Source organism: Anas platyrhynchos, chromosome 21 (assembly GCF_047663525.1).
Source record: "Anas platyrhynchos isolate ZD024472 breed Pekin duck chromosome 21, IASCAAS_PekinDuck_T2T, whole genome shotgun sequence".
NCBI classification, from domain to species: domain Eukaryota; kingdom Metazoa; phylum Chordata; class Aves; order Anseriformes; family Anatidae; genus Anas; species Anas platyrhynchos.
In genome coordinates, this window is record NC_092607.1 from 3108057 (window position 1) to 3120118 (window position 12062).

Sequence of the window (12062 nt, forward strand, 5' to 3'; positions counted from 1 at the left end):
CAGGCCGGTCCCCAGGGCCCGGGAACCCCGGGCAGCTCCGGCGGAGAGCGGTGCGAAAGCCCCCCCTGGTGGCAGGCAACGGCTGTCCCCGGCTGGAAGCTGTGATGTGGAGAACATAAAAATAAAAATAGAAATAAAAATAAAAAGACCAAATTGCTCAGGGGACACTGGTCTGGGAAAAGCTATATCCAGTTCCAGAAAAGGGAGGGAGAAATTCCCAAATTTTCGGAGAAGTTAAAAAATGCCAGTGAAAGCTACTTGTGTCTCAAGGTGCCCAGGGATGCTGAGTGTCTGGTGGGCAAATAGCTGTCGAGTTTTCTTCCTTAGCATGAGAGCCTGGCCTTGCAGGCGCTTGAAGATGCTCCCAGACATCCCCTTGGTGTTCCTCTGAGACCTCTGGGGAGTTATTCCCAGGCTTGCAGCTGCCGCCTGCTACTGAGAAGAAATCATAGCGACTGCTTCTCGGCTGCTTAATTGCTTTCACATGCAGGGTGCCTGTGATGGAAATGCATGGTAGGGATCTCCCTCTTGCTGCCCCTCCACTGAGCAAAACTGAGCCTGTTGTGGATTTCCTTGTCCCATGACTTAAACCAGGGAAAGTTCTGAGCTGTAGAGAAACATGTGTTTGCAGACTCTGATGTGATGTTTCATGTTCGTGCTATTTTACCCTTCTGTTTAATCCTTTTCTCTATTAATATTTATCAACATAACATTTTTCTTCTTTTAAACAAAGTCGAAGTTTTGCTTTTAAGGAAAAAAACATTTTTCAAAGCTTGGAAACCTTTCAGGTCCCCCTTTCCTCCTCCTCCCCTGCTTGTTTTGGCCCTAGCTGCAGTCTATTTTTCATGAAAAATATTGCTCTATAGAATCACCAGATAAACTTGCCTAGCTCTGATGCTGTCAGCTTAGGGGAAGGCTGGTGTCACTGTGTTTCTCTGTAGCCTGTAACCACTGGAGAGGTAGTTGTTTTTGCATGTTTGGTTTCTTTTGACAAGACCTGAAGTTTTTATGGCAGGTCTTTTGAGACCACAGGACCCCACTGTGTTTCTCTAGTACCACTGTGCCATAGATGTTCTGGGAACAGGCAAGCAGGCAAGAAATACCCCTTGCTGCTTCAGGGTCTGCTATCGGAAGACAAGGAAGAACTGCAAAGCCTCTGAGATCTGAACTGGGAGTGCTAGTGAGAGCATAAAAACATACACCTGTGTTTAAAAAACTAATAAAATTGGCTGATGGTCAGGCTCAGAGGGTTGTGGTAAACGGGGCTGCATCAGGCTGGCCGCCAATCACTAGCGGGGCTCCCCAGGGCGTCAGCCTGGTGCAGCCTCACCTCAAGCATGGTGTGCAGGGTTGGGTGCCATGGTGTAAAAAGGACATAAAGCTAGTGGAGGGTGCCCCAAGGAGGGTTATGAAGATGGGGAAGGGTCTGGAGGGGAAGATGCATGAGGAGCGACTGAGGGCCCTGGGTTTGTTCAGCCCCAAGCAGAGCAGGCCAAGGGGAGGCCTCATGGTGACCTGCAGCTCCCTCACAAGGGGAGCAGAGGGGCAGGCACTGAGCTCTGCTCTCTGGGGACAGTGACAGGACCCGAGGGGACGGCATGGAGATGGGACAGGGGAGGGTCAGGCTTGTGGTTAGGGACAAGTTCTCTAGCTGGAGTCTTGGGGTGGTCTGACACTGTTTGGACAAACTGGGGGAGGGAGGGAGGGAGGGAGCGGGGAGCTGCGTCTTGGCAGCTGTGTGGGCTCTGTGCGACAGACCGGCTGTGCAGGATGAGGTTGGCAGCCAGCTTGGGACAACTTGGGGGCAGCTGGGTGTTTAGAAAAAGAGGTGAGTGTTTCTGCAAGTCCCTTGAGTGTATCTGAAGAGCCTCTTCCCTTGAGGGAAGTTCGCAAGGAAGAAAGTGTCCCTTGGAAAACCCAGGTGTCACAAAGACCTAATCTACATGTCCCTGCGGTGTTCCTGAACCCCATAAGAGCTGGTGGCCAGGGCTCCTGCCCGCCTCCTGGGAGCACTTTGTCAGACCAGGTGCAGATTAGGATGCTGTGAATTTTTAACTTGATGCTGGAAGCCTTTCAAGTACTGTCTCCTCCTGAGACATTGCAGTTCATGTTTTTTGCAAGCCTACAGCAGCATTGCAAAGCTTGACGGTGGTTTATGTTGGCAGATTCCTGCTGCCTTCAAGTATCCTTCTTATGCAAGTTAGATGTGCATCAGTTCTTTGGGTTTTTCATGTTCTTATTTGTTAAACTTAGGTTAATGTTTGGGGAAACTCACACTAGAGCAGTCTGTGGGTATAAATCTCCTTTGAATGAATCCTCAGTGCCAATTTTTTTCAAACTAGATATTGTCTGAGAGAGGTTTTTAGTTAATATAAACCAGAGAAAATTTATGATGACAAAAGATTGTCTTTTCCCCAACACTTCAAGCAATCTGTTGAAATGTTTGTTTCCCATGGCTAAAGTCAGGTCAAAAACTGGGATTTTGTTCTTTGCTCAGTGGATTCCAACAGTCCTGCTCTGGCAGGCTGGGAAGGTCCCTCGGCAGCTGCCTGCGCCAGCTTCAAATTGTTTGGGGAGAAGCATGAAGGCAGACTTCAAACAACATGCAGCACTGAGTGGTGGTAGAGCCCTTCTGACATTCAGTCTGGTTTGTCATTTGTTTGGCTTTGCTTCTTTGTTTGATTGATTGACTTTTCCTTCTTGAGGAAATATTTGTTGCAAAGTGAGGTTCTGGATACTTCACTTCAGATGAATCAAAAACTGCAGAGCTCTCAGGGCAGTGCTCTACTTCAGATCAACAGCTTCCCACAGTTTACTGAGATGCTTGCTGATATGTGCATCTTAGGCTGGCTGTGAAAACTGCAAAGCCCAGGCAAGAACACCTTCATGGTCCACAGCGCCCATCAGCAAATGGCGTGACCTTGTGAGCTGAAGGCTGCTTAACATTTTCTCTCCCCTGACACACAGTGCTTAAATGTACCGATGTTTTCTGGTTTTGTGGTAACAGAAAAGCACTGCTCAGTGGTGTGGCAGGAGGGATCCCCACTGGCTTCCAAAGCAGAGGCCTCCACCTCAGAGCAGCCATCTCCTTGCAGTCTGGCATCCTGGCAGAGTTTGCTCACCAACCTGTGAGAGGCTGCTGAGGCATCTGCACAGGCAGTGCTTCTGCCTCCCGCTCGTGACCAGTGCAGCCCCATCATGCGGGATGCCGGGGTTCCCCACTCATGGCCAGGACCTGGCCCCATGCTGGCAGCAGCTGCCAGGGAGGAGGTCCAAGCCCTGCCCGGGGTCTTCCCAGGGCCAGCTCCTGGCTGGGTGCAGCAGGCATCAGGGAGAGGAGAGCACCCAGCGCCCCCAGACCTGTACACGCTGCAGCCTGGGTGTTGCTCTTGCTCTTTCTGCTTTGATTTCTTCAGCTGCAAAGCTGAAGTTTTTTACTTCCTCATGGAGTATATACAAGCCTGGTGATAACCTTATGTTATGCATGAAGGGCCTACCAAAAATCCACCATGATGTGATGAAGGCTTCTCCCACTGATTTGGAGATCAGCGGAGGAGGGAGAGGGCTGTAGCCTGCAGGGTCAGGAGGAAGAGAGCATGTAACTCTTTTGAATTGTCTGCATTTGTTATCCACCTTTGTAATAACCCTGTAGTAACCTCCCTGCTGGGGAGAATCTGCTTCAGGACAGTCACTGGAGGAGATTGATTCGGCATCGAGTTGACTATCACTTTGTTCTTTTTTTGGCCTGACCTCAGCAAATGCTTCTTCCCAGGTGACATTGTGCTGTGTGGGGACTGACTCTCATCCCAGGACAAACTTGCTCAGTTCTTTCACATCTCCAGTGGTTTGAGTGTAATCTACAGAAAGAAGAGATACCTTTTCTTTCTAATGCATGACCAAGAATGTTTGCTTGAAGCATGAATAATTAAAGGCCCACATACATCTATATAAGCCTATATTTTAACTAAAAAAGCATCCCCCTCCTTGAAAATTTAGGCAGCTAAGGTGGCATTGTGCTTACCAAAAGAGGATGAATTATTTATATGATATGCTCTGCTATTTAAATTACTTGGGTTTAATGTGCTGCACAAGCACACCGTATTGATAACAATGCTATTCTGCTTCCACTTAATCATCACAATTTCATTTCTTTATTAACAAGAACAGAAATACCCAGAGCTGGCTGATCAGATGCTGGTGCTGCTGTTGGACTTCATGCCACAACCCATGTTCATGCTTTTACACTGCAATAATTGTTTTTTTTTTGCTCTGAAGAGGCTGATCTGTGGACTGCAGCAGTGCTTGGCACTGCAACCACAACCAGCAGTTTCTAAAGGTCACAGGGCATGGTGCTACTGATCCAAGCTCCTAAAAATCAAGTACTGCTTGTGCTCAGGGATCTTGGTATAGATGGTCCCAAATATTCAAACAGCCTGCCTCAAATTTGCAATTAATGAACTCCACGGCCACCCTGCTGCTTGTGCACCAGACCGGTGGCATTTGTCATGCCAGCAGTGTTGATGCTGATTTGTGTTTTGGCATTTGCGCTGTGTGGGGATTCTGCTGGTTCCAACTTGTCTTATTAGCTCTGATTCCTTTGGGGTGTTTATTTTTAGGGTAATCCCTGCAGCGTTTTGGCTTCTCCTCTTTCTCCAAAAGCGTCCTGCAGCTGTGGCAGCAGCTCAAGGTGAGTCAGGAAGAGCAGCTCGAAATAGGCAGGAGAAGCTGCAAGGCAGAGACAGGGATGTGGCCAGGAGAAGCCAGGTGGTTTGGCTGTTCTGGGCTGGGGCAGCTCTTAGTGCCCTTCAGTTCCTGGTAACAGTCTTCTGAGCCTTTATTTACTATAATCGGAATTACCAGAAATGAAACCTTTTGGACAGTGTAGGAGATTGTTCAAGTTAGTAGTTGTGCTATGGCAGGGTCAAGGGTTACTCTGTGCTGAGCCACCTCCTGGAAGAAATCACAGCCCCCAAGATAGGGCACAGTCAGGAGTAAGGTTTTGGATAGAGTTGGGTAGATGCAGACTTTGGGGCTTTGACTTGTTTCTTTTCCTTCTCATTTGGAATTGGAATAGGAAGTTACCCAAACCAGTAAAGGTTGTGAGCCAATAACATAAAAAGGCTATTTCAGACAAAGTCACTGTTGGTTTTTTTTTGTTGTTTTGTTTGTTTTTTAAATTTATTTTTTATTTATTTAATTTTTCCCCCCTTTGGTGATAATTTTAATTAATTTATTATTATTTTTAAAAATCTATTTAATTTTCTGTTTTAGCTAACAATTATTTATTTATTGGTATATTTGCAATTCAAATCATTTTCTGAACTACAAAGTCAGACTTTTTCCTAACCTGCCTGCAGCAATGTGGGGACCCTTGTCAATGTTTCTTCACAACAAAAAGCACCCAGCTGATGCTGGGAGTCATTTGAAATCTGCAGTTTTCACCTGAAGGCCTTAGGATTAAAAATAGCAGCTCTGTTTTCCTTGACACACATCACAGGACACAACTCTCTAGTGGTCACCCTCAGAATCGCCACCAGTACAAAAGGGGAGGAGATGGTTCCCAGATGATCGGGCAGCACTGGGCTCCCCATAGGGTGGTTGGGACCCTTGCTCCCACCCATGCTGTCCCGGGCTGAGCACTGTGGCTGAGCAAGGGCTATGAATGGGACTGCTCGGGCTGCAGCTTGCACTGCACCATTGGGGCGTGAAGCAGCAGCCCCAGAGGGCAGCAGAGGCTCCCTGAAGAGGAATATCTCCTAACAGCCATCCTAATTCTCCTGTCCTGCTATTTTTGTCTGATTCCCAGCAGATAAGGAAAGCAAGCCCTTAGTCCTCTACAGGAGCCTTTTTTGGAACTGAAAACTGTCATCCTCATTCCTACTCTTTTCCATTTCCATGAGTGAATGGAACCCCTTCTCTCCATCTCTCCTTAGAGGCTGTCTCTACATCTCTGGTCACTCCTGTTGCTGCCCTCTGGGCTCTTGCCAGCTGAGCCCCATCATTCTTGATGACCAGTGCCCAAAATTGGATGCAGGATAACAGCTGAGCCTTTAGCAACAGGAGAGGGAAGGTTTACTTCATGTGTCTTACATACAACTCTGCTGTTTATAAATTCCAGCAAGATAGCTGAAAAAAAAAAATAATAAAGGCAAATACAATGTCCTGGCAACCCTTGAGATTTGGGTACCATGGAGATGAGGACCTTGTAAGTACACAGACAGAGGCGTGGATGAAATGCAGGCTTTGACCAGTCAGACAAAGGGAAGTGAGCCTGGGTGAGCAGCACAAGGAGCACACTGCTGCTGGTCTGCATGCAAGCCAGTGAACACATTGGGAGCTATGTGGTCATCTTCTCTGGGGACATGCCAGGTGTGGTTGGTGTTGCTGGTGACTCCCAGCCCATGGGGGCTCCAAGCAACCCACAAACTGAGGGGGTGTGAGCCTTCCTGCTGCTTAGCTTGGCTTCCAGTGCCTGCAGCTGTAGGCATGCCTACTCAGGCTGTTCTCCATTGCTTTCCACCTCTGGAGGAAAAAGCTTTCTGTGAAAGGATGAGCTGTGTTTTTTGTCTCCCCTTCAGCCCAAGCACCAGGCAAGAGGCCAGTGACTTCTGCAGAGTTGGGCTCTGTCGAGGAGACAGCAGGAGGCGAGCGGAGCATCCTGGTGGTGGCTGGAATCCCTGTCACCATAGCGACTGGAGGAATCCTTAAATATAGATGTGGTTCTTCCCCATACCCTTGCTGTCCTTTCATCTGTAACACAGCAACAAACGGGCTTGGCTTCCTTCTGCATGCAACCTGATGGAGCCCCAAAGGCCAGAAATGTGCCGGCTTTATGGTTTTATAAGCCCTGCTACGTGCAGTGTTTGAGGCAGAGACCCACTGATAGTGGGTTGGGTCCTGCGCCATTCACAGCTCTGTGGGTGGGCTCCAAGTACTGGTTGAGCTCGGTGAAAATCCTCAGATGGGTTGGACTGGAATAAAGAATCCACTAGCAAGGCTGGAAATCACTTAATTCCTGCAGCTCCTGGAGGAGATGCCCCATTTTTGCAGCAAAGGCTAGGGATGAAGTGAGTATCCTGGTTGTTGTGTGGCCCCAGCCGGGCTCCCCATGCCGGCACGCTGTGCAGGAAGGTCATGCTCATGCTTTCCAGGCTGTTCCTGCAGGGCAGAGATGTCTCTTACCAGGGCTGCCAGCCACTGCTGCCCCTGGTGTTGAGGTCTGTGACTTCCTTCTGTGGCTGTGAACCAGAGCTCCTGACTTTCCCAGCATGAAATGGGTTCTCTCCTGACAATGCTGTGCTGATGGGAAATGTTTTAGGGGCTTTGTGGTCTTTCACAGGCTGTAAGTATACACCCGAAGAGGTTTCTGGGAGGAGACGGCACTGTTTTGAGCAGTAAGGAGGGGCTGAGATCTAGCTCTTGGAAGCTGAAGCTAGTCCAAATGAGACCAGCACTAAATGTCCATGTTAACAGCCTCGTTAACCACTTGATTGGTGAACTGAGAACACTCATGTTATCATGAAGTCCAAGTTATTACAGGGGATAGAAAGGACATCAGCTGCTCCCTGCTGCCAGCCTGGGAGCTGCAGCAACTCTGCATGTGCCCTGGGTCGCACTCTGCTGCCGGGAGAGCTCTGCCTGCTCTGTGCTGGGACACATCCCCATTGTTTTTACTGGTTTCCCTTTTTTTTTTTTTTTTTTCCCTTTGTAAATGCTGTGTAGAGGACTGTTACCTCTGGGATCTTTCTTCCTGTGACACCCTGCTGCTGTCCCATCTCCCTGAGCACCAGCAGAGTGCAAAGGGTCAATGAATGTGTGCTGTGTGCCACGCAGGAGCTGCTTGCACCAGCACCGGACCAAAAGGCTGGGCCAGGACATTGCTGCCATCAGGAATTTAAACCCAACAGATTCCTTGGTGTGAATGGTGCAGGGAAAGCAGATCTCTAGGCAAGAGGAGCGTCTCAGTACCGCAGCATGCCGTGGGAAGCAGGAGCGAGCGTGCGTGCTGCAGAGGCACAGGCAGGCAGGAGCACCCTGCAGTGTGCAGTGAGCCTGCGGAGCGATGCCCTCATCCTGCTGCAATTTGTGTGCACCCAGCCAAGGGGCATCTCCTGTGCACCCACCCGAACCTCCTTTGCCCTCCTCCACAGTGCTGAACCCCCTTAGGCTGGGCAAAATCACTGTCTATAAAACTGACCGAGTGCCTTTGGTGTCTCCAGTGTGTGATTACACACCAAAACTACCTGTTAAGGTTGTTCATTCCTCGGCGTTCTGCACAGGTTCTTTTAGAAATTCACACTTCTTAATTAAATATGGGGTTTTATGCCATAGATTAGGAACCAGAGTCCCCAAACTACAGGAATTATTTACTGGTGCAATGTAGTGGGAAAGCTCCCAGGTTCCTGACTTTGCTGTAGCATAGTTTCATTCTGTTAGCTAAACTGTTGTAATTTCATTGTTAGCTTATTATATTAGAAGGGTATTCGGACCACAAAACCAAGTGACTGATTGATCTGATTTGCTGAATTTAAGGTTTTCCCATAAAATCCTAGTTCTTCTCCTTTGTTCCTCTGTGAAGAAGTGCAATCTGGATCAAGTTTCTTTTTTTCTTTTCTTTTTATTTTTTTTTTCCCTCTTAATAACAGTCCTGTCTCTGTTAATATTGGATACTTTTCTCTTGATTCAGTCACTGAAAATGGCTAATTTTCCTGAGATTGTCTTTGATTCCTACTTAGAGCCCAATAATCAGCATGGAAAATTCCAACCTGAGCAGTGTTAATTGTGACAAAACCTGAGTACAAAAGAACTCTGGTGCATCAGGCATCAGATGCACCTGTTAAATGCAGCCGTAGGAGGCTGCTCTTGTAAACCAGCTGTTTTCTGTTCTCAGATTTATTTTCCTCCTGTTGACCTCTTCTGATTTGGAGCAGAAAGACCTGAGGTTACAAATCCTAGGTTTTAACAACGGAAGATTTGTCTTTGGGACGTTACAGCCAGAAAAGGATATCATGGCTAAACATGAATTGAAAACTCAGTAAAACATCACGGACTTGCCTTTCATCTTCTGCTTCTCTGTAAGGTTGTTCACAATTGCTACAGGGCTGGCTTCAAACCCAACAAGTGCACTGATCAGTCCGTTGGGGTGGAGAACTGGCAGCAGAAAATGGCACTCAGAATGCCAGTGCTGTACGCCTGCTGTGAAGCTGTGAACCTGCAGCTTCAGTGCTGCATGGCACTGGGTGCCTGGGGGCCCCAGGATCCTTTCTAGGTACTGAACATCGGGTGTGCCAAAGTGAGCTGCATCACAGAGACACATTTCAGGGGAAAAAGTAGCTGTCAGGTAGGTTTGCACACTCACCCAGGCAGAGGGGTGATGTTCCTTGATGGCAATGTCACAAGGGGGGACTGAGGACAAGATGCTCTGGGGTGACTCAGCATCACCACTATGTGTGCGAATATTGCTGCAATATTTACCTGCTGGAAAAAATATCCTGTTAGACTTAGAGCTCCCAGCCCATGCAGTGCTGACCCAGGGCACCTGCACATCTCTGGGCTGCAGCGTTCCTGCTGGCACCTTGCTCTTTTGGGGAGCTCCTTCAGGGTCTGGAAGGGCTGCGTTTAAACATGGAAACTGTGAGCACCATGGCACAAAGCAGGCCAACAGATTTGCTTGTATCTACAAAGTCAGTTCCTCTGGCTGGATAAAAAATGTGCTTTTGTCCATTATTAATGCTGGAGCACCACGTTTCCCAGATCAAGGAAAAAGCTGGGAGACTCCACCTCAGACCACACTGCACAGACTTGTAAAACTCTGTATTGAAGTTCCTGGGATGGTTCCCTAGATGTTGCTGCTTGTTTGTGCTTGTTCCTACCCTAATTATTTTTTTTCCCATAAGGAACACTTGTTTTAGCTGTTTTCTTACAAAATTTAACTGATCTGTCTTGGTTTACTAAATTAAAATCCAGGAAGATTGATGCTTTAAGAACAGACAGCAAGGGCTGCTATTCACAGTGCTGATTCTGACTGCAGCAAGAACTCTGGAGCACACCAAAAAATGCAGCACTCCCTCTGGGCACACACAGATGCAAGTGGCAGGCTTGGTAAGTGACCCCAGGAGCAGCGTCCCCAGTGTTACCTGCTCAGTGTCTGGAACTGTCAGGACATATTGTCTCTGTGCAACCTTACTTGGGCTCTCAGCATGGCTGCAGTGGGACACAAGTCCCAGGGGTACCTTCACATGGCTTTTTAGGGGAGTTTTGGTGGCCATAGGGGACCAGAGGCAGGAGGGAGCTGCCAGCAGCCAGTGCTGGGGCAGCAGGAGAGCCAAGCTATCTGCAAGCCATTGTTACGCAAGTTTTAAGCTAATTTAGTTTTTATTACTGAGTACAGTACTTGAAAACCGTGCTTTTTATGAGGCATCTTTATTTGAATCCCTTGTCTGCAGCATTCCTGGGGGCTATTAGCTTCTCTAAGTGGGACAGCAGCTGCTGGCAGCCTGGGCGTTTCCTCTTGGAGGCAGCACGAACCCTGGGGACTTGCTCAGCTCCTTGAGCTGCTGCTATCCATGGCTGTTGGTACACAGCAGCAAAGCACAGGGCAGGGAAGGACTATGCAGCCACATGTGGAACCCCAAAAACCAGTGCACTTTTAACCAGAGACAGGTCTGGACAAGGTGAGCAAAGATTGCACACACACACAGTGACTGGGGAGGAGGTTGTTGTCTGCTGCTGTACAGAGGAATTTAATTAACCTCTTTTATTGATTTGGACAGAGAACCACCTTCTCATTTCTGGGCAAAGGAGCCCAAGGAAACTGGTGAGAGCATCTCCACCTTCCTGGCATCCCCCATCACACAGGGTGATACAGAAGGTGAGTGAGGGCTGGAGAAACATCCAGCAAGCACCCATGGGCAATGGCTGCTTGTTCTTCAAACCTGACAGTGGGTGAGAAGCTTGGGAGTTTGCTGGGAGTTTCTGATTTACTGGGGCATAACGGCTTGAACTCAAGGTCTTTTAAGTTTTGCATTATACTGGCTGGATATTCAATATTTAATGTACAGAAAAAGACAAAGGCAGGTAGCTGACACCTCTTTTGAAATAGAAATCTCCATTATGGTAATCTTGAGGCAGGTCTGTTATTGTTAACGCTTTACTTGCTGCAGTGGCCTGATCTAATTGCAAGGGGCAGGGAGGGCAGCCTCGTTTGCCAGGTGTCATAGGAAGGGGAGTGCCAGAAGCTTGCAGTCTGACAGGAGGAGGAGGAGGAGGATGAAGGACATGAGGGCAGGAGTGGCCCTGGTGCAGAAATGCTCCCAAGCATGGTGACTGTCCCCAGCTGGTGACGGCTATGACCTAGGTCAAACAGGACATCTCCTTACAAACAGGTGATGTTAATTTGTCCTCCACAGGTGCAGATGAGTCCTGCTGAACATCCCTCCAGGCCTGGTGAGAATACAGGTGGTGACTTCCAGCCAGATCCTCTGCCCTCCTCGCAGAAGGAAGCTAATGGGTTCTGTAGGAAAGCTGCACTGCAATTGCTTTTTGCAACAAACAAACAAACAAACAAACAAAGCATTCACCAAAACTCTTAATTCTGCGTTATCATGAGGAGATTGGACAACAAAATGTTTTTCACAGCACTCCATTGCTAGGAGATCAGAGATGACAGTAAATCTCCGTTTCTAAACCACTCTACTTTTTAGATATTTAATCACCCTGAAAAACGACTTTCTCAACAGAGCAGGGATGTTTTATTAAAGGTTTTGCTGCAAGGCTCTGGGGAGTGCTGGTACCTAAATTCGAAGACAATGAATGAGATTCTCCTTATGCTGAAGGTGTTGAGCAGGGGTCTCTGCTCTCTGGACAAATTCTCATTGTTGGGGTATTTAAAAAAAAAATAAAATAATTAAGAATCTGCTTTACTCTCTATTTCCAGCTGAAAAACAACTTGAACAGTAAACAAAGCATCAAAAGAAGAATCACAAGAAATTGCCTTTAAGAAAGGGCCCGTGGCTGCAAACCCCGAGGGGGAGAAGAAACCTCCCTGCATCCTCAGTGAGGGG

General features: G+C 48.0%; 1 long non-coding RNA gene across 3 annotated transcripts; it reads left to right on the forward strand.

Annotated features, from left to right (window-relative positions):
- The first annotated feature begins 5295 nt into the window (after positions 1–5295).
- On the forward strand, positions 5296–12062 carry LOC106015310 (uncharacterized). Of its 3 annotated transcripts, none has more exons than XR_005260514.2 (6): positions 5296–9340; positions 9967–10101; positions 10446–10673; positions 10773–10870; positions 11409–11834; positions 11936–12062. It is a non-coding gene; the product is annotated as an uncharacterized lncRNA (long non-coding RNA). The 3 variants fall into 3 exon arrangements; XR_002399544.4 differs by lacking the exon at positions 11936–12062 and having other exon boundaries at positions 5298–6369; positions 6579–9340; positions 11409–11546; XR_002399543.4 differs by lacking the exon at positions 11936–12062 and having other exon boundaries at positions 5299–6205; positions 6579–9340; positions 11409–11546.